This window comes from Mytilus edulis, chromosome 7 (assembly GCF_963676685.1).
Source record: "Mytilus edulis chromosome 7, xbMytEdul2.2, whole genome shotgun sequence".
In the NCBI taxonomy this organism is placed as follows: domain Eukaryota; kingdom Metazoa; phylum Mollusca; class Bivalvia; order Mytilida; family Mytilidae; genus Mytilus; species Mytilus edulis.
Genome location: NC_092350.1, coordinates 10,504,996 through 10,528,311, shown reverse-complemented (window position 1 = coordinate 10,528,311; position 23,316 = coordinate 10,504,996). Strand labels below are relative to the sequence as shown.

General features: G+C 34.0%; 1 protein-coding gene across 1 annotated transcript in view; it reads right to left on the bottom strand.

Moving 5' to 3' along the window:
* LOC139529915 (kinesin-like protein KIF6) overlaps positions 1 to 4,943 on the bottom strand; it is a 71,310-nt gene extending 66,367 nt beyond the window's left edge. The window contains exon 1 of the mRNA XM_071325882.1: positions 4,871 to 4,943. The gene's annotated coding sequence lies outside the window, so the exon portion shown is untranslated. The remainder of the gene's footprint in view (positions 1 to 4,870) is intronic.
* Between the last annotated feature and the right edge of the window lie 18,373 nt (positions 4,944 to 23,316).

Sequence of the window (23,316 nt, the reverse complement as noted above, 5' to 3'; positions counted from 1 at the left end):
TTGATAGTCGTAAGTATAAAGTATGAAGGCATAAGTTAGGCAACTTCATGTGGTAATGGACTGAAAAATTAAGTTAGTGAGGAAAGAAAAATTAATTGTAGTTTTCAAAGTTATAAAGGGGAATAACTCTAGATTGGTCCTTTACTAGCTGGCCAAATTCAAACTTTCTGTGGAAGTTTTGGTTTTTATCAGTGTATGAGTTTCATATATTTTTTCAAAGAATAAACTGGAGATAGAGTGCAGAATGAAATAATAAGGACAGAAGGATGGTCAAGAGGCCATTAAATTAGCATACTCCTTGAAACCTTGTTGCCTTGGAAATTATATCAACAGCATAAACAAGTACAATTGCAGGGGCAGATCCAGCCATTTTAAAAAAGGGAGTTTCAACTATATGTCCCCATTCAAATGCATTGATCGTCAAAAAAAAGGGGGGGGTTCCAGCCCCCAGAAACACTGCTGGATCTGCCACTGAAATGATATAGAATAATCATGCCAACATTATTTTCAGTCTTATCATTGTTTGTCAACAAATGTTTTATGCTATCTATTTGAAATTATTTTTTTTTCTTTTGATTACAGGCTTTACTGCAGAATTTTTGAAAGAATATATTATAAGAGTATACTGAGACTGGGCCTACTGTACATATAGAAGTAAATTTGATATAATGAAAACTGGTTTAAAAGTTTTTTTCCCTGTTTTATATTGATTCATATTTTAGGTTGCTTTTATTAATGTCCATGCAGTTGCACATTATTCCTGCATTATTAGGATGTGCTTAAAGTAGAACTGTTCAAATTAAACAGAAGTTGTAAGATATGTGTAGATGAATTTAACACCATAATCATGATAATTAAATGTTTGAAGGGGTAAATTCAGTAAATAAATATACGTCATCAGGGACCGCCCATTTGGGGGAGAGCTTTCTGTCTATAAGTGAAGTCATGTGCTCTTCTGATTGGTAGATAATGTTTTTAATTAATATTTTATGGTAGATGGATCAAAACTAGAGTTGAAAAAAAATAAAAAATAAACGCTGAATGTACTATTTTTTTCCCCTACAGGGTTGAAAAGTAATGGGGGTCAGTATAGGAATTCAGTGCGAATCTACATTGTTTGTAAACAAGGCCATGTGAATGCCCAAAAATGCGGCATGACCCTATGTTTTTATTGTTGCAAAAGATAGGGCTACATTTGTACTTTCATGAATGATATATGAAAGTTTTTAATTTCTAAAGGTAAATCAGGTATAAATTTATTTCCACACATAGATTAGCATTAAAGTCAATGGGAGATTTTTTACTGAATTTACCCCTGAAACATTTTCTTTATAATTTAAAAAGCAAGAGTTATTCCTCTTTAAACCATATTTTGTACTGAAATGAAATAATGGCCTTATTCTGCATCATCATAAGTTTATATTGGATTAAGGATCATGACAAAAAGTTTAAAAATTTATTTCATTTGCATTGTATATTGTTTGAAAATTTTTCCAATTTCTTTAAAACATTGGAAGAAGACTTTAGCAGCTAATCTACCCATAAAATTATAAAATAAACAGTTTTGATGATGTTTTTCCTTTTTCTGTTCTATGTCTTTGAAAAATCAGTCTATAGCCTTGAAATATTTTAGTTCATTAGTTTATTAAAATTATATATCACCTTTCATTTTTCACTATAATTAAGTATGTATCTTTATTGAATCAAAATATTAACCCCAGCCTTACTTCAATTGGAAAACAAAAGATAGTTCTGGGTTTCAAGATATGACCATGTTATTTTAATGCCATGATAAAAAAAAAGTTATCAAATTTAAAAAAAATAATATTTTGTATAATCAGTTTGACTGACAATAAATGATGGTAAAGGGGTTTTAATCACCTTGCAAAAAAATATTAGGTTCTTGCACAGTCATGGGTAAAAAAAAATACAAAAAGATTATCTACTTTTTACCTATATCTAAGGTGTCAAAATTACCTGGTGATATACTATTATATTTCCTGTTATAAAATGGAAAGTAGTGAACAGTTGTTAATTAAGTTCACCTGTAATTTTGACACCTGAACTAAGGACCTGACTTTGTCATTAGTATTTTGACAGAAGAAATGACCACATGTAATATCTGGTAAGTAGAATGCATTTTACAAATTGTTTAAATTATGATGAGACTAAGTTTTACCAGAGACATATATAATTGCATATTAACTTAAGACTCATTTTCATGGGTCAGCTGCTGCTTTGAATGTGAATAACTAACTCATTATGAGTCAAAGGATAAATATATTTGGTCTATGGGTTCCTTGCAACGTCTACATGACAAGAAAGGGTTCACCTGACCTCCAGTTTATGTCATGGATCTGTGTCACTTCTGTCAATTTGTCAGATATTATAAGCAGGTCTGGTGCATGGAATAATTGTAAGTGGTACATGTCTGACTGACATTATTTATTCAAAATAAATGAACTTTCAAGACTTGATTGAAATTCAAGTGAATATAATACTTGTAGTTATGGAGGCTCGAGGGTATAAATTTCAGAAAAAAGGAAAAAAATCATTACAAATTTTAATTATTAGACTATTGAAATTGTAAGTTTATGATATGGTACAGAATTCAGCCAAAAAAAAATGATTCATTTTAGCCCCAGATGACTTTTAAAATGTTTATATCATTGAAAAAGCTTCAAATTATCTCCCTTTGATGCACAAATGCCATTTTTTTGCATAAAAATTGAAATATCTTTCGTAACTCATCAGTGACCTATATTTTTTATTATTTTTTTCAAATAAGCTATACTTTAACTAGACAATTGTAAAATAGGCAATTTCTGTAATTTAAAGGGGCACTATCTATGAGATATATAAAACATTTAAATTATAATTTTTTGGGTTCAATCATTAATGAAAGTGAAATAGTGAAATAATGATTTGCTTTTACCAGTATTGTTATATTTTGTCAAAAGAAGATGAGAAACATTGATGATGAATTATTCACTTGCAAACTTATGTTTATATTGTGTTATGTGAGGGTCAGTTGTGTTTGGGGTCATCTTGATAATTAACTAGACTAAAGTACACATGAAATGAAGCTACATATTATCAAGTCTATGCCCTGTTAATTGTTTATTTTAGACTTTTTATAATTTGGATAATTGTTTTTACATATTTATTATAAATCTAGTATGAAAATTTCTGTAAAATCATTCTTATAAAATTCATCAGATTATGGTTGGCCTCACCCTAAGGCCTTTAATTAAGTTAGAGCTAAGTTACATATACTGACTGACTTTAAAAACGCATCACTCAATTTGTAGATTTTTTTTAAACAAATCATGTTTGATCCTCATACAACTACTATTTATGCTCATCATACTTCTTTCTCTTTAAAAAAAATCATCATCTGACTTATCTGTGGTTATTGAACATACCAGATTATTTAGATCTCACGAATTTCATTTTTTTTCTTTGTGAAACAGTTCTTTCAATCCTTGGGCACACTTTCATCAGTTAAAAAATGTAACACATCTCAATATTGCCAAGACTGCGGAATAAAAAAAAACTGAATCCACCCAGTAGAATACTGCAAACAGGAAAACATGAACGTTCTGCAACCAGACAATTTGACATCAGAAACGCGTCTTACTGTCCTTCCGACAATGAAACCCTGAGAAGGGATTTGTTGAAGGCCATCAATGACCAGATAAACATGAAGTGAGAATGCACCGTCAATAGAATTTGATTACGCAACGTCATTTGCAAGACAGGTGTACGGCCGCAACGTCAACTGCTAATTAAATTGCTGAATGCCATTTTTGCACAGATTTGTGCCATACATGTTTCCCATTAGCTGAACTGCCAAAGAATTGACTACAGAAAAAAACATTTAAAGCCTTAAAGCTGCAACCCCAAAATTGTCAAAAAAAACATTGTAATGGGTGGAACAATGGCAAAATCAGAAGGTGCAAAACAGAACCCAAAACGTGCCAAACAGAATTGGTTGACCTTTCTGACAATCATTTTGGCGTTTGTGACAGGCAGTTGTTGCTTTTAAAGGTGACACATTCATTGGTAAAGGGAAAACCAGGGTTCAGTTATATATTTGAACATTGAAAATGACGTTATCAATTCAACTTTCAAACTGGAATTTTTTTTTAAACATTGAAATAATAAAAGAACTTTCTGTTTATAATTTGTATAGGTCTGTTTAATTTCATGTCATATAGATTATGAAATGTATAAAACCATAGTTATATACCTGTATAAAAATAATGAGTGTGTCCAATAGGTCAACTAAGTGGTTCTTCCTTGATGCTCCCTTTTATCACTTCACACTCATGTTTAAAACTCCTATCTTCACCTGTAGAGAGCCAACCATTTTAAAAAGGGGGTTCCCAACCCAGGATAAAAAGGGGGGGGGGGGTGTTACAACCATATGTCCACATTGAAATGCATTGTTCATTCAAAAAAAAGTGGGGGTGACCCTCACACAAACCCCCCTTCTCCACCTGGATCTGCCACTGCTTTATAACCCCTCTTTTTGGTTAGGTTTAAATTATTTTTTTAGGTTGCATTAATATGAATTTTAATAAATTGAAGTATTGACTTTCAAGCTAATAATACATCAAATTTTGTGCTACATCATAAATTCATCTTTTAAAACCAATATGCGTTAGATGACACATCATTATCAAACTTTCCATCCTCATCAAATGGCAAAAACCTTGCAGATATGACTTGTGGCAAGGTTTTAATTTTAATTCTTATCTTTAGACCTTTTTCCTCTGACTAAGTACCAATATCTACATTTTAAAGTTCCGTGGAAATCTGTAACATTGTGACAGAAAATAAAAATGATATCAAAGTTTGTACTTACCTTCATGGGAATTGACTTCTTTTCTTTGAAGAATGTAAACCTAAAAGTTCCTGGAATCACTACTGTAATGGAATTAATCACTGTAATAGGAATCACTTCTGCAATGCAGTCAACACTGTAACAGGAATCACTGTAATTGGAATCACTGTAATAGGAATAACCACTGCAATGCAGTCAACACTGTAACAGGAATCACTGTAATGGGAATCACTGTAATAGGAATAACCACTGCAATGCAGTCAACACTGTAACAGGAATCACTGTAATGGGAGGGGAGGACAGGGGTAAGGGAGACAGGGAGAAAGGGGGTGGGTGAAAGGAGAAAGGGGGTAGGAGAAAGGAGAGGAAGGCTAGGAGAAAGGAGAAAAAATAAAAGATTTCTCCTTTTAAAAAATGATCTAATATTTCAAGAAAAAATATCTCAAAAGGAGATGTTTTATTCTAATGGGAGAAAGGAGAAAGGGGGTAGGAGAAAGGAGAAGAGGGGCATATCCAGAAATCAACGCCACTTTGCTTATTTGAATATTATACTAAAGAAATCGGATACGGGTCACGGAAATTACATTAAAATGATAGGGAATTTTGAAAAAATGTCTGTTTTAATTTTAATTTAAGTGATAGACAGGTTGCCGGGGCAGAAAATGAATATACACAACAATATACACCATTTAAACGAAACATAATGACTGTTGTTGCAAAAATACAGGTTCCTGAGCTATTTTAAAAATCGAAGCGAGAGGCTCTTAACATTGCAGTGTAAAATACAGGCTAAAATGGCTGAAACGTCAAATTTGCAAACTTCGTGTTGAAAATTGGCTTACAAGGTCATTACAAAAACAGGTTGCCGGGGTGAAATATGAAACTTGAATTGCCAAAGAATAAGCAAGCCCAAACCTTGTATGTGTAGTCGTTGAACTCTAGGTTCCCACGTAAAATTAAAATTTCACTATTTCAAGAAGAATAAACTCACGAAAGCACGAAAAATTCACTAAATTCGCGTTCATTGGTTTGATTTTGACCGCCTGACAACTTTACGGAAATATCAAAGTGATTGTAAATAAGGACTCTGTGACGGGAAACTTATAATATCCGTGTTTTAAAGATTTTAATGATATCAAGCCTATCAAGCCAGTCCAGTTCAAAGTACTATCACGTGATACAATTCTCATTTACATATTATGAATATTAATTAGCAAAACCACTACTAATTTCTGGCTATGGTAGGAGAGGAGAAGGGTACCCCCTGTCCTCCCCCTCTGTAATGGGAATCACCACTGTAATATGAATCACACAATACATATTGGGAATCACTGTAATGGAATCTCAACTGCATTGGTAATCACCTCGGAAATGTAAAAAGAAAAGATATAAATAATCCATGAATAAATGTAACATAAACAAACCAATGACAAAATATTGAATATTAACAGAAATCTTTAAATTGTTTTCTATAGGATAAGTAAATTATAATACAAATAATAATGGAAATTGAAATTGCAACGACAGTTGCAGAAAAAATGGTCAATTGACAAATTTTAACCAAACAATTTCATCATGCATCTGTGCAATCGGTACTTATCGGTACTAATCGATATAACACATTCTTGGAATTTATATTCATTTCAACACGTTCAACAAAAAATGACATAATGTATAAATCTAATAAATCTAAAGGCATAATGCTAATATCAGGAGGATAAACATATAGACTTAGTTAGCGCATGAAGTTTTACCTATATATATGATAATTGTGAAATTTTGTTTTTCACCTGCTTAAATTATGAAAACATACATGTGGACATAATGTTTACATTTTTTCTGACTGAATCTGTAAAATTGATGCAGTTTACAAGTAGTTTTTCTGTTGTTTTTAAATTGTTGATAGATTCAATTTTCTAATTAATGGTTTGCCAAAATGTGCAGTCTGCACCAAAAACTTTTTCAACTGCTAGTCCGAAGACCAATATTCTGAAATTTTTCTTATTGGTCAAATCAAAGTTTTGCAAAATCTTAATAGTCCGAATGAATTTTTACTAGTCTGGGGCAACAGTGCAGACTGAATGTGTATAAGTGTTGGTAATAAAAAGTATATATAGAAACATATCTAAATTCTAATATATTTGAAAATAGACCTAGTATAACTTAATTAAGATTCAGTGATCATAATTTATTTATAGAAAAAGGGAAACACCTAAAAATCCCTAGGGAAAACCGGTTGTGTCAGTCCTACAATACAATTGAGGATGAAAAACATTTTCTTTTGTATTGCAGGAAAAACGCTTCCATTAGACCAGATTTTATTGAAAAATTAACAAAGATTTACAGACAACTTTTATTACAAAGTTAATGGTTTCACTGTATAATTGTTGGACAATATAGCTCAAACATAATTAGTAATATGGCATCTTTTAATTTATGGATTCATTAAATTTATTTAATCAATGAATTCACCAACCTTATTCAATTCATTGATTCACCCCACTTATTTATTTACATGACAATTCAACATCTAAACATCAATAATTAGTCTTATATGAATTTTATTAGATGTCAAACAAATACAAAAACATTTCTTATGAAATGGACAATTATAAAGCTCTTTAATGTCAGTAATATATCGGAATACCTAATGGCTTCACCTTATTTAAGTTATGGCTTCACGTAATTAAAGTTATGGCTTCATCTTATTAAAGTTATGGCTTCAACTTATTTTAAAGTATATGGCTTCCTTCTATTATCCTATAAGTAATATTGTTTGTTTTATTATGTTATGTCACAGACAGGAGTGGTAAGTGAATAAATTTTTTTAATAGAAGCTTGTAAGGTTAGTAAGTTTACTTGGTATTTTAAGTTAACATTGTTTATTAAAAATACGTTTTAGTGAAGTGTTAAGTTAACATTGTTTGAATTCTTTTTTATGAAGTGTTTTTTTTTTAATTTTATTTTATTGACAAGAAAATATTTAAAAGTTAATAGTGCATTTAGAATGTATTCACAATTTGTCAAATATGAAATCTTTATATCAGATTATACTTCCTGTAGAATATTACAAAAAATGTGAACCAAGACTAACACTTCACCTACTTCCTAACATCCATTCTGAAACTTAGAACTTTTTAGTGACTATTTTAAGCAAATTGATGTCCTTCCTTGTATTCAAATGGTATTACCATTGTTAACGAATACTATCTTTGTTGAAATAGTTTATATGCAGATGAATAAGTATAAATTACATAAAAGTTAAGGACGACATCAAAAGTTCAATGTAGGATAAAAAACTAAGTTCATATGGTTTTTCACTGATACACATATACTTATATACATGTACATAGATTTGGAACAAGGAAAGCCTAATATCAAATTTCAAAATACATTCTAGGTGTTGTTTTTTTTTTAATAAAATATTGGAAGATTTCCTCTTTATATTGAAATTGTAACCCACATGATGTATTGATTGCCACTATTTTGTACACTCACTTAAAAGCTATGGCATCAGCTTCCAATAAACACCCAACAGGAGAGAGATGTTGTTACTGCCAATTCCATATATAATGCAATTTAAGACAAATGGACAAAAGAAATAGTGTTGTAAACACCTGCTTTTTCAAATTCAAGCTCCAAACATAAAAATCAAATAGTAGCTACCTTTAATTAGACTGTACTGAGAGTAGATTTTCAGGTGTAAATATTGCCACTTGTGTTCATTTCTTATGATGCGAACCTGAATTCATATTAGAGAGAAAATAAAATATGTAGGTCTACCGATGTTTGATCAACCAAATGGATTTCTTTTAAAATAAGGAACATGATCTCGTCGTACGTTCAATTCTTCAAACATCAATGTATAGTGATATTAGTGGCGAGTCTTGTCTTGAAAGGGTGTGTTTGACAAACTGTTTCAAGGTTATTGTGGCGAGTACTTCCAGTTCGGCATCCTGTCAAGTAGTTCTGAAAAAAAGAAACCATTATGTTTTGAGTTTTTAATGGAAGGATTGAATGTAATAATGTTGAAGTATATTCATGCAGGTTTGTTTTATAAATTAATCTTTTAAATAATGTATATATAAAATCTATATATGAAATTTTTTGGTGAGCCCTTTATTACACCCAATTCATCCGATAACAAATGGACTCGGATGCATAAAAGTGCAAAGTTCATATGAGTTACCATTCATTTCTGTGCATCTCTTACACTCAGAATTATACACAGTAAGGCAAGACATCCATGTCTTAGCAGCTGAGGTTTTGGAGTTGGCAGGAAATGCTGCCCGTGACAACAAGAAGAGCAGAATCATCCCCCGTCATCTCCAGTTGGCCATCAGAAACGACGAAGAATTGAACAAACTTCTCTCTGGTGTAACCATTGCCCAAGGAGGTGTTTTACCAAACATCCAGGCTGTACTTCTGCCAAAGAAGACACAGAAAGCTGCCAAGTAAAGTCAACACAACAGAAACTTCACTTACAACGGCCCTTTTCAGGGCCACCAACATTTTTCAAAAAGAATCTGATTTTGTTGTACAATTTAGTTGAATGCAGAAAGCAATCTCAAACATAGCTCACTCCCTCTATTTCTCTGTCTTTTTATTTTTCTGTTTTCTTTTTTCTTTGCAAACAATATACAGGTGTCTACTTTCTTATCATATATTACAATAGTTGGTGTGAAAAAAATGAAGAACATTACATGTTTCTTTTTTTTTTCTTTCTTTCTTTTCTTATACAAGTCCAAGAAAATATACAACCATATAACGTATATTCGACGGAAATGCGCAAGCACGAGAGGAAGAAAAACTCAGTTGTTAGTGGTCAATGTTGCATATTTGTATCGTTTGTTGTGTAAATTAGTTGCAGTCCTATATATTATATTATATAATTTACGCACACAAATTACAATCTTTGACCTTATTTTTATATAAATATATTCGTTCGTTCGTTCGTTCGTTCGTTCGTTCGTTCGTTCGTTCGTTCGTTCGTTCGTTCGTTCGTTCGTTCGTTCGTTCGTTCGTTCGTTGTGTGTGTGTCGGTCTTGTCTGTGATCTAGCTGGATTCTTTTCTTCTTCTTCTTCTTCTGCTGTCACATTCTCTTAAATATATAATATATAGTTTGTGTTCTAATACAAAGTACTTATGCGTATATTTATAGTTGTGTAGATTTTTTTTTTTTTTTAAGCTGAAATCAGTTGTATTCGGCAAAATCGTATATAAACAATAAATAATACTTTAACAATGAGCAAGTTTCCCAGTATGCGTGCAGTATACTGGAGAGAATACCGAGACTATAGAGAATACAGAGAATGTAGCTAGAGAATACAAAGACTATAGACATTAAAAAGTGTTCTCTCTGTCGTAAGAACCTTTTCAAGACACTGAGACGAGTGAGACGAGTGACAGTTGTGTACTGTTATAAGCATGTCTTTATACGAGAAACAGGCGACACGCTCTAAGAAAACGGCTGCATGTCTATACCAATCGGATACTGATCAAAATGGATGGATGATGTTTTTTTCTTCTTTTTTTTCCTATTTTGCTATTTAATTTACAGAGACTTATTTTCCTGTCAATTATTAATTTCGTGTCAGACTGTTGATTAACCAATTATTTATTATTTGAATAAAGAATAATTCAATTCTTCATTACTCTTGAGTACTTTTTTTTCTGATTTAAATTTTCGTTGACACGATCACAACAAAACAGAATAGAAACAAATGTGTGCCAAATGTTAGCTTGGGGTGAACAATAATTGTTAGCTTCAGTCCAAAAAGGGATTGAAAGCTGTGAAAGTAACTTCCAGATCAGTCCAATCATAATACAGAGATTTCAACCAATCAACGTGAGTTTTATTACACCGAAAGGCCAATCAGTGTCGTGTTTGCAAACATTGCGGCTAGCACAAATACACTAACATTCGAAGTTTTAAAGTATTCTGTCGTGTAATCGTAGATTTTCACAGAGAACATATCGCAATGGCTCGTACAAAGCAGACCGCCCGTAAATCCACTGGAGGAAAAGCTCCAAGAAAACAACTTGCCACCAAGGCCGCCCGTAAGAGCGCACCTGCCACAGGTGGAGTTAAGAAGCCACATAGATACAGGCCAGGAACAGTCGCTCTTCGTGAGATCAGAAGATACCAGAAAAGTACTGAACTCCTCATCAGGAAACTCCCCTTCCAGAGATTAGTTCGTGAAATTGCTCAAGACTTCAAGACTGATCTTCGTTTCCAGAGCTCTGCCGTTATGGCCCTCCAGGAAGCCAGTGAAGCTTACCTCGTTGGTCTTTTCGAGGACACCAACTTGTGTGCAATCCACGCCAAGAGAGTCACCATCATGCCCAAAGACATCCAGTTGGCTCGCAGAATCCGTGGAGAACGTGCTTAAACTGACCTTTACTCTATACAATAACGGCCCTTTTAAGGGCCACCAATATTTTTCAAAAAGAGTCTGAATATGTTGTACATCAAAATCAAATATAGCTGAAACCCCCTCTCCACCATCTTTCTTTATTCTTCTTTCTCCACATCTTTATTCTTCTTTCTTTTTATCTTTTTATTTTGCACTAAGATTAGACCAAGACAGTCAGGTTACTGTATTGAAAGAAGAAGAAACATAAAGAGAAACTTATTTCAAAACATGCAAAGGAAAGAAATAAAAGGATAAATATATAGAGAGAGAGACAGAGAGACATACATATTTTCTTCCAAATCCTACAGAAAAAAAAAAACAAGAATGTTATACATTTTCTGGTATACCGCCCTGAAAAAAAATAATATACATGTATACATAAATAGAAAAAGGTAAGAAAAAACATACTCCAAGAACAACACAATCCATCTACTAATTGCAGAATTATTAAAATGTATTTCTTTCTAATTTCTGTGGTTATATTTTTCTCTAAAATGCATTTTTCTCAGGTCTTATTTTCTCACTGTTTTTTTTAGATGCTTTTTGTATGTAATTTTTACTTATATTGTGTATTATACTGTGACAACATGAGAAGATTCAATTATTTTATATTTCTGAAATATATTTTCGGTACGGGTCCAAGTAGTCCACCTTAAATTCTCATTGAAAACTTTGTCTTCATCAATTGTGTGTTACAGAAAGAACTTTTTTTTTAATACCTTTATTTTGCGATTAAAATGCAGCTATTTTGGGTGCTCTATGTGCCTTATAAATGATGTGAACATGTGTGCGGATGAATCTTTTTTCCCAATTGGTGGAGAAAAATAGGCAAGGCGCAATAATTTATTCATTCAGTGATGTACCAATTGTGGTATTTAAAAAGTGAGGCTGCACTGTGTACATTTCAAAAGCTTATGACTACATGTATAAAGTATTCATATATATGTAGCTGCTAAATTTAGAAAGATTCCTAATTAGTAGTTAAAAGATGAGCATTGATTGTATACATGTAATAATAACATGTTTGAAATGTCAATTTCCCGGGACATCTTTATTGAAACTGGTAAAGGTGATTTTTAGAAAAATTATTATGCACACCTGTTTTTATTTACAAATTTATCTGTCCATGCTTAACTATTAAAACTGGTATGCTGTAGTTTAGTTTTGCTTTTACTCTCTTAAGTCTGCAGAGTGGACTATCTCTGAAACTGTATCCTTAGAACAAGAAAAAACTGTATAAAAAGATTTTTTTTAAACTAATTGTTTTTAATTGCAATTGCACATTGTTAACTCCTGCTTATGTATGCAGTGTGATATGTTCTTGTATTTTAATTTAAGTAAAAGGAAATAAATCTCTTTCACATTGGAAAATATAAGAAGTATTAATTGATGATGGAGATCATTAGTTATTTGGTCCATCTTTTATAATCTTTGTATTTTTATTTGTATACAGTTTGAAATATTTTATTTTCATATATTTTCAGAGCTTCAATCAAAAAGTGGATTGAAAGTGTACAGAATTCCTACAGAGTTACCTCCCGGATTTAGACGAAAACAACCAATCAGGTCCAACCTATCAAAAATTCAGTGGTATTTCTTTTAGGGCCGCGTTCATGACATATATAGCATAATTTGGATAGTGTTGTCATTCGTTTTATCGAACTTCACAAAGCAAGCAACATGTCAGGAAGAGGTAAAGGAGGAAAAGGTCTAGGTAAAGGAGGCGCCAAACGTCACAGGAAGGTGTTGCGTGATAATATCCAAGGTATCACCAAACCAGCAATCCGTCGTTTAGCAAGAAGAGGTGGTGTCAAACGTATCTCTGGTCTTATCTACGAGGAAACACGTGGTGTCTTGAAAGTCTTTTTGGAAAATGTCATCCGTGATGCTGTCACATACACAGAGCACGCAAAGAGGAAGACTGTCACTGCCATGGATGTTGTCTACGCCCTGAAACGTCAAGGACGTACCCTTTACGGATTCGGAGGTTAAACAGCCAGCTGAAAAATACAAATACAACGGCCCTTTTCAGGGCCACCAACATATTTCAAAAAGAATCTGCATTTGTTGTACTTAAAAATGAAAATCATAGCTTTCTCTTGTCCAACTTGCCCAACTTTCTTTTCTTTCCTTTTTTCTTTTATTCGCTCATATTGTACTTTTTCATTTTTTATTTTACCCCCATTAAAAAAAGGCAAGCAAGTCTGTGGATACAATATGAATCCCGATTTGTAATGTAAATTACAATTTTATTCTTTATTTCATATTCTTTTATGTCATAAATATATTGCTTAATTTTTCTCCATTGTCAAACATTCAATCTAGTTTATATTGTTTGGTTTTGTTTTTTTTTTATCCCCGCCCCCCTTTCTGTCAACGTTGAATTTATCTGTTCGTGTTTATGTTTTATACAATGGTTCATCAATACATATTCAAGTATAATTTTATTCTAGACACACAAAAAAAAGAGAGGAAGAAACGTATAACCCGTTAAATTTTGTGTATATTTTTAATAACAACCTTTTTTGAAATCGGACTAATCAGATGAAGAATAAAGAAGAGAAAAATAAGAAAGCAAGAAAGAAAGACAAAAAGACAGAATCCAGATATAGATAAATTGTTCATTTTTGGGGTGGGACACAGCTTGATTTAGAAGTTTGTTATGTACAACAATAATAAGACTCTTTTTGAAAAATGTTGGTGGCCCTGAAAAGGGCCGTTTGTGAAGTGAAACTTCTCGTTGTTTACTTGCTGCTGGTGTACTTTGTGACGGCTTTGGTACCTTCACTGACAGCGTGCTTGGCCAATTCACCGGGTAAGAGCAGACGAACTGCAGTCTGGATCTCCCGAGATGTGATGGTAGATCTCTTGTTGTAGTGAGCGAGACGGGAAGCTTCTGCAGCGATTCTCTCAAAGATGTCGTTGACAAAACTGTTCATGATAGACATAGCCTTTGAGGATACTCCAGTGTCTGGGTGAACCTGTCTCAAGACTTTGTAGATGTAGATGGCATAGGATTCTCTCCTCTTCCTCCTCCTTTTCTTGTCACCGCCGGGTCGGGCAGTCTTTGCCTTTGTTACGGCCTTTTTGGCTCCTTTGGTTCCAACTTTTGGTGGCATTTTGACAGATGTATACTCTCTGAAATGTAATCAGTGAATGATGGCCGTTAATAAAAATTTCTATTTATACTCGGCAAAACGGATTGAAAGTTTTTACTTAACGCGAACTTCGGAGAGAGCACCTTCTAACATTCAACCTAACTACCTGGAAGAAGCGATGATTTGATTGGTTTAGAACTGAAACATCTTTCAATCCGTTTTGCGGGTATAAATAGTAAACTACCACCTCTTGGGATAATCATTGTTTATACTTGTTCAAGTCAAACAACGTATTAAATCAAAATGTCAGGACGAGGAAAAGGAGGAAAAGCAAAAGCAAAGGCAAAGTCTAGGTCATCCCGTGCCGGACTTCAGTTCCCAGTAGGTCGTATCCACAGACTTTTGAGGAAAGGAAACTACGCCGAGAGAGTTGGTGCCGGAGCACCAGTCTACCTTGCCGCTGTCTTGGAATACTTAGCAGCTGAGGTTTTGGAGTTGGCAGGAAATGCTGCCCGTGACAACAAGAAGAGCAGAATCATCCCCCGTCATCTCCAGTTGGCCATCAGAAACGACGAAGAATTGAACAAACTTCTCTCTGGTGTAACCATTGCCCAAGGAGGTGTTTTACCAAACATCCAGGCTGTACTTCTGCCAAAGAAGACACAGAAAGCTGCCAAGTAAAGTCAACACAACAGAAACTTCACTTACAACGGCCCTTTTCAGGGCCACCAACATTTTTCAAAAAGAATCTGATTTTGTTGTACAATTTAGTTGAATGCAGAAAGCAATCTCAAACATAGCTCACTCCCTCTATTTCTCTGTCTTTTTATTTTTCTGTTTTCTTTTTTCTTTGCAAACAATATACAGGTGTCTACTTTCTTATCATATATTACAATAGTTGGTGTGAAAAAAATGAAGAACATTACATGTTTCTTTTTTTTTTCTTTCTTTCTTTTCTTATACAAGTCCAAGAAAATATACAACCATATAACGTATATTCGACGGAAATGCGCAAGCACGAGAGGAAGAAAAACTCAGTTGTTAGTGGTCAATGTTGCATATTTGTATCGTTTGTTGTGTAAATTAGTTGCAGTCCTATATATTATATTATATAATTTACGCACACAAATTACAATCTTTGACCTTATTTTTATATAAATATATTCGTTCGTTCGTTCGTTCGTTCGTTCGTTCGTTCGTTCGTTCGTTCGTTCGTTCGTTCGTTCGTTCGTTCGTTCGTTCGTTCGTTCGTTGTGTGTGTGTCGGTCTTGTCTGTGATCTAGCTGGATTCTTTTCTTCTTCTTCTTCTTCTGCTGTCACATTCTCTTAAATATATAATATATAGTTTGTGTTCTAATACAAAGTACTTATGCGTATATTTATAGTTGTGTAGATTTTTTTTTTTTTTTAAGCTGAAATCAGTTGTATTCGGCAAAATCGTATATAAACAATAAATAATACTTTAACAATGAGCAAGTTTCCCAGTATGCGTGCAGTATACTGGAGAGAATACCGAGACTATAGAGAATACAGAGAATGTAGCTAGAGAATACAAAGACTATAGACATTAAAAAGTGTTCTCTCTGTCGTAAGAACCTTTTCAAGACACTGAGACGAGTGAGACGAGTGACAGTTGTGTACTGTTATAAGCATGTCTTTATACGAGAAACAGGCGACACGCTCTAAGAAAACGGCTGCATGTCTATACCAATCGGATACTGATCAAAATGGATGGATGATGTTTTTTTCTTCTTTTTTTTCCTATTTTGCTATTTAATTTACAGAGACTTATTTTCCTGTCAATTATTAATTTCGTGTCAGACTGTTGATTAACCAATTATTTATTATTTGAATAAAGAATAATTCAATTCTTCATTACTCTTGAGTACTTTTTTTTCTGATTTAAATTTTCGTTGACACGATCACAACAAAACAGAATAGAAACAAATGTGTGCCAAATGTTAGCTTGGGGTGAACAATAATTGTTAGCTTCAGTCCAAAAAGGGATTGAAAGCTGTGAAAGTAACTTCCAGATCAGTCCAATCATAATACAGAGATTTCAACCAATCAACGTGAGTTTTATTACACCGAAAGGCCAATCAGTGTCGTGTTTGCAAACATTGCGGCTAGCACAAATACACTAACATTCGAAGTTTTAAAGTATTCTGTCGTGTAATCGTAGATTTTCACAGAGAACATATCGCAATGGCTCGTACAAAGCAGACCGCCCGTAAATCCACTGGAGGAAAAGCTCCAAGAAAACAACTTGCCACCAAGGCCGCCCGTAAGAGCGCACCTGCCACAGGTGGAGTTAAGAAGCCACATAGATACAGGCCAGGAACAGTCGCTCTTCGTGAGATCAGAAGATACCAGAAAAGTACTGAACTCCTCATCAGGAAACTCCCCTTCCAGAGATTAGTTCGTGAAATTGCTCAAGACTTCAAGACTGATCTTCGTTTCCAGAGCTCTGCCGTTATGGCCCTCCAGGAAGCCAGTGAAGCTTACCTCGTTGGTCTTTTCGAGGACACCAACTTGTGTGCAATCCACGCCAAGAGAGTCACCATCATGCCCAAAGACATCCAGTTGGCTCGCAGAATCCGTGGAGAACGTGCTTAAACTGACCTTTACTCTATACAATAACGGCCCTTTTAAGGGCCACCAATATTTTTCAAAAAGAGTCTGAATATGTTGTACATCAAAATCAAATATAGCTGAAACCCCCTCTCCACCATCTTTCTTTATTCTTCTTTCTCCACATCTTTATTCTTCTTTCTTTTTATCTTTTTATTTTGCACTAAGATTAGACCAAGACAGTCAGGTTACTGTATTGAAAGAAGAAGAAACATAAAGAGAAACTTATTTCAAAACATGCAAAGGAAAGAAATAAAAGGATAAATATATAGAGAGAGAGACAGAGAGACATACATATTTTCTTCCAAATCCTACAGAAAAAAAAAAACAAGAATGTTATACATTTTCTGGTATACCGCCCTGAAAAAAAATAATATACATGTATACATAAATAGAAAAAGGTAAGAAAAAACATACTCCAAGAACAACACAATCCATCTACTAATTGCAGAATTATTAAAATGTATTTCTTTCTAATTTCTGTGGTTATATTTTTCTCTAAAATGCATTTTTCTCAGGTCTTATTTTCTCACTGTTTTTTTTAGATGCTTTTTGTATGTAATTTTTACTTATATTGTGTATTATACTGTGACAACATGAGAAGATTCAATTATTTTATATTTCTGAAATATATTTTCGGTACGGGTCCAAGTAGTCCACCTTAAATTCTCATTGAAAACTTTGTCTTCATCAATTGTGTGTTACAGAAAGAACTTTTTTTTTAATACCTTTATTTTGCGATTAAAATGCAGCTATTTTGGGTGCTCTATGTGCCTTATAAATGATGTGAACATGTGTGCGGATGAATCTTTTTTCCCAATTGGTGGAGAAAAATAGGCAAGGCGCAATAATTTATTCATTCAGTGATGTACCAATTGTGGTATTTAAAAAGTGAGGCTGCACTGTGTACATTTCAAAAGCTTATGACTACATGTATAAAGTATTCATATATATGTAGCTGCTAAATTTAGAAAGATTCCTAATTAGTAGTTAAAAGATGAGCATTGATTGTATACATGTAATAATAACATGTTTGAAATGTCAATTTCCCGGGACATCTTTATTGAAACTGGTAAAGGTGATTTTTAGAAAAATTATTATGCACACCTGTTTTTATTTACAAATTTATCTGTCCATGCTTAACTATTAAAACTGGTATGCTGTAGTTTAGTTTTGCTTTTACTCTCTTAAGTCTGCAGAGTGGACTATCTCTGAAACTGTATCCTTAGAACAAGAAAAAACTGTATAAAAAGATTTTTTTTAAACTAATTGTTTTTAATTGCAATTGCACATTGTTAACTCCTGCTTATGTATGCAGTGTGATATGTTCTTGTATTTTAATTTAAGTAAAAGGAAATAAATCTCTTTCACATTGGAAAATATAAGAAGTATTAATTGATGATGGAGATCATTAGTTATTTGGTCCATCTTTTATAATCTTTGTATTTTTATTTGTATACAGTTTGAAATATTTTATTTTCATATATTTTCAGAGCTTCAATCAAAAAGTGGATTGAAAGTGTACAGAATTCCTACAGAGTTACCTCCCGGATTTAGACGAAAACAACCAATCAGGTCCAACCTATCAAAAATTCAGTGGTATTTCTTTTAGGGCCGCGTTCATGACATATATAGCATAATTTGGATAGTGTTGTCATTCGTTTTATCGAACTTCACAAAGCAAGCAACATGTCAGGAAGAGGTAAAGGAGGAAAAGGTCTAGGTAAAGGAGGCGCCAAACGTCACAGGAAGGTGTTGCGTGATAATATCCAAGGTATCACCAAACCAGCAATCCGTCGTTTAGCAAGAAGAGGTGGTGTCAAACGTATCTCTGGTCTTATCTACGAGGAAACACGTGGTGTCTTGAAAGTCTTTTTGGAAAATGTCATCCGTGATGCTGTCACATACACAGAGCACGCAAAGAGGAAGACTGTCACTGCCATGGATGTTGTCTACGCCCTGAAACGTCAAGGACGTACCCTTTACGGATTCGGAGGTTAAACAGCCAGCTGAAAAATACAAATACAACGGCCCTTTTCAGGGCCACCAACATATTTCAAAAAGAATCTGCATTTGTTGTACTTAAAAATGAAAATCATAGCTTTCTCTTGTCCAACTTGCCCAACTTTCTTTTCTTTCCTTTTTTCTTTTATTCGCTCATATTGTACTTTTTCATTTTTTATTTTACCCCCATTAAAAAAAGGCAAGCAAGTCTGTGGATACAATATGAATCCCGATTTGTAATGTAAATTACAATTTTATTCTTTATTTCATATTCTTTTATGTCATAAATATATTGCTTAATTTTTCTCCATTGTCAAACATTCAATCTAGTTTATATTGTTTGGTTTTGTTTTTTTTTTATCCCCGCCCCCCTTTCTGTCAACGTTGAATTTATCTGTTCGTGTTTATGTTTTATACAATGGTTCATCAATACATATTCAAGTATAATTTTATTCTAGACACACAAAAAAAAGAGAGGAAGAAACGTATAACCCGTTAAATTTTGTGTATATTTTTAATAACAACCTTTTTTGAAATCGGACTAATCAGATGAAGAATAAAGAAGAGAAAAATAAGAAAGCAAGAAAGAAAGACAAAAAGACAGAATCCAGATATAGATAAATTGTTCATTTTTGGGGTGGGACACAGCTTGATTTAGAAGTTTGTTATGTACAACAATAATAAGACTCTTTTTGAAAAATGTTGGTGGCCCTGAAAAGGGCCGTTTGTGAAGTGAAACTTCTCGTTGTTTACTTGCTGCTGGTGTACTTTGTGACGGCTTTGGTACCTTCACTGACAGCGTGCTTGGCCAATTCACCGGGTAAGAGCAGACGAACTGCAGTCTGGATCTCCCGAGATGTGATGGTAGATCTCTTGTTGTAGTGAGCGAGACGGGAAGCTTCTGCAGCGATTCTCTCAAAGATGTCGTTGACAAAACTGTTCATGATAGACATAGCCTTTGAGGATACTCCAGTGTCTGGGTGAACCTGTCTCAAGACTTTGTAGATGTAGATGGCATAGGATTCTCTCCTCTTCCTCCTCCTTTTCTTGTCACCGCCGGGTCGGGCAGTCTTTGCCTTTGTTACGGCCTTTTTGGCTCCTTTGGTTCCAACTTTTGGTGGCATTTTGACAGATGTATACTCTCTGAAATGTAATCAGTGAATGATGGCCGTTAATAAAAATTTCTATTTATACTCGGCAAAACGGATTGAAAGTTTTTACTTAACGCGAACTTCGGAGAGAGCACCTTCTAACATTCAACCTAACTACCTGGAAGAAGCGATGATTTGATTGGTTTAGAACTGAAACATCTTTCAATCCGTTTTGCGGGTATAAATAGTAAACTACCACCTCTTGGGATAATCATTGTTTATACTTGTTCAAGTCAAACAACGTATTAAATCAAAATGTCAGGACGAGGAAAAGGAGGAAAAGCAAAAGCAAAGGCAAAGTCTAGGTCATCCCGTGCCGGACTTCAGTTCCCAGTAGGTCGTATCCACAGACTTTTGAGGAAAGGAAACTACGCCGAGAGAGTTGGTGCCGGAGCACCAGTCTACCTTGCCGCTGTCTTGGAATACTTAGCAGCTGAGGTTTTGGAGTTGGCAGGAAATGCTGCCCGTGACAACAAGAAGAGCAGAATCATCCCCCGTCATCTCCAGTTGGCCATCAGAAACGACGAAGAATTGAACAAACTTCTCTCTGGTGTAACCATTGCCCAAGGAGGTGTTTTACCAAACATCCAGGCTGTACTTCTGCCAAAGAAGACACAGAAAGCTGCCAAGTAAAGTCAACACAACAGAAACTTCACTTACAACGGCCCTTTTCAGGGCCACCAACATTTTTCAAAAAGAATCTGATTTTGTTGTACAATTTAGTTGAATGCAGAAAGCAATCTCAAACATAGCTCACTCCCTCTATTTCTCTGTCTTTTTATTTTTCTGTTTTCTTTTTTCTTTGCAAACAATATACAGGTGTCTACTTTCTTATCATATATTACAATAGTTGGTGTGAAAAAAATGAAGAACATTACATGTTTCTTTTTTTTTTCTTTCTTTCTTTTCTTATACAAGTCCAAGAAAATATACAACCATATAACGTATATTCGACGGAAATGCGCAAGCACGAGAGGAAGAAAAACTCAGTTGTTAGTGGTCAATGTTGCATATTTGTATCGTTTGTTGTGTAAATTAGTTGCAGTCCTATATATTATATTATATAATTTACGCACACAAATTACAATCTTTGACCTTATTTTTATATAAATATATTCGTTCGTTCGTTCGTTCGTTCGTTCGTTCGTTCGTTCGTTCGTTCGTTCGTTCGTTCGTTCGTTCGTTCGTTCGTTCGTTCGTTCGTTGTGTGTGTGTCGGTCTTGTCTGTGATCTAGCTGGATTCTTTTCTTCTTCTTCTTCTTCTGCTGTCACATTCTCTTAAATATATAATATATAGTTTGTGTTCTAATACAAAGTACTTATGCGTATATTTATAGTTGTGTAGATTTTTTTTTTTTTTTAAGCTGAAATCAGTTGTATTCGGCAAAATCGTATATAAACAATAAATAATACTTTAACAATGAGCAAGTTTCCCAGTATGCGTGCAGTATACTGGAGAGAATACCGAGACTATAGAGAATACAGAGAATGTAGCTAGAGAATACAAAGACTATAGACATTAAAAAGTGTTCTCTCTGTCGTAAGAACCTTTTCAAGACACTGAGACGAGTGAGACGAGTGACAGTTGTGTACTGTTATAAGCATGTCTTTATACGAGAAACAGGCGACACGCTCTAAGAAAACGGCTGCATGTCTATACCAATCGGATACTGATCAAAATGGATGGATGATGTTTTTTTCTTCTTTTTTTTCCTATTTTGCTATTTAATTTACAGAGACTTATTTTCCTGTCAATTATTAATTTCGTGTCAGACTGTTGATTAACCAATTATTTATTATTTGAATAAAGAATAATTCAATTCTTCATTACTCTTGAGTACTTTTTTTTCTGATTTAAATTTTCGTTGACACGATCACAACAAAACAGAATAGAAACAAATGTGTGCCAAATGTTAGCTTGGGGTGAACAATAATTGTTAGCTTCAGTCCAAAAAGGGATTGAAAGCTGTGAAAGTAACTTCCAGATCAGTCCAATCATAATACAGAGATTTCAACCAATCAACGTGAGTTTTATTACACCGAAAGGCCAATCAGTGTCGTGTTTGCAAACATTGCGGCTAGCACAAATACACTAACATTCGAAGTTTTAAAGTATTCTGTCGTGTAATCGTAGATTTTCACAGAGAACATATCGCAATGGCTCGTACAAAGCAGACCGCCCGTAAATCCACTGGAGGAAAAGCTCCAAGAAAACAACTTGCCACCAAGGCCGCCCGTAAGAGCGCACCTGCCACAGGTGGAGTTAAGAAGCCACATAGATACAGGCCAGGAACAGTCGCTCTTCGTGAGATCAGAAGATACCAGAAAAGTACTGAACTCCTCATCAGGAAACTCCCCTTCCAGAGATTAGTTCGTGAAATTGCTCAAGACTTCAAGACTGATCTTCGTTTCCAGAGCTCTGCCGTTATGGCCCTCCAGGAAGCCAGTGAAGCTTACCTCGTTGGTCTTTTCGAGGACACCAACTTGTGTGCAATCCACGCCAAGAGAGTCACCATCATGCCCAAAGACATCCAGTTGGCTCGCAGAATCCGTGGAGAACGTGCTTAAACTGACCTTTACTCTATACAATAACGGCCCTTTTAAGGGCCACCAATATTTTTCAAAAAGAGTCTGAATATGTTGTACATCAAAATCAAATATAGCTGAAACCCCCTCTCCACCATCTTTCTTTATTCTTCTTTCTCCACATCTTTATTCTTCTTTCTTTTTATCTTTTTATTTTGCACTAAGATTAGACCAAGACAGTCAGGTTACTGTATTGAAAGAAGAAGAAACATAAAGAGAAACTTATTTCAAAACATGCAAAGGAAAGAAATAAAAGGATAAATATATAGAGAGAGAGACAGAGAGACATACATATTTTCTTCCAAATCCTACAGAAAAAAAAAAACAAGAATGTTATACATTTTCTGGTATACCGCCCTGAAAAAAAATAATATACATGTATACATAAATAGAAAAAGGTAAGAAAAAACATACTCCAAGAACAACACAATCCATCTACTAATTGCAGAATTATTAAAATGTATTTCTTTCTAATTTCTGTGGTTATATTTTTCTCTAAAATGCATTTTTCTCAGGTCTTATTTTCTCACTGTTTTTTTTAGATGCTTTTTGTATGTAATTTTTACTTATATTGTGTATT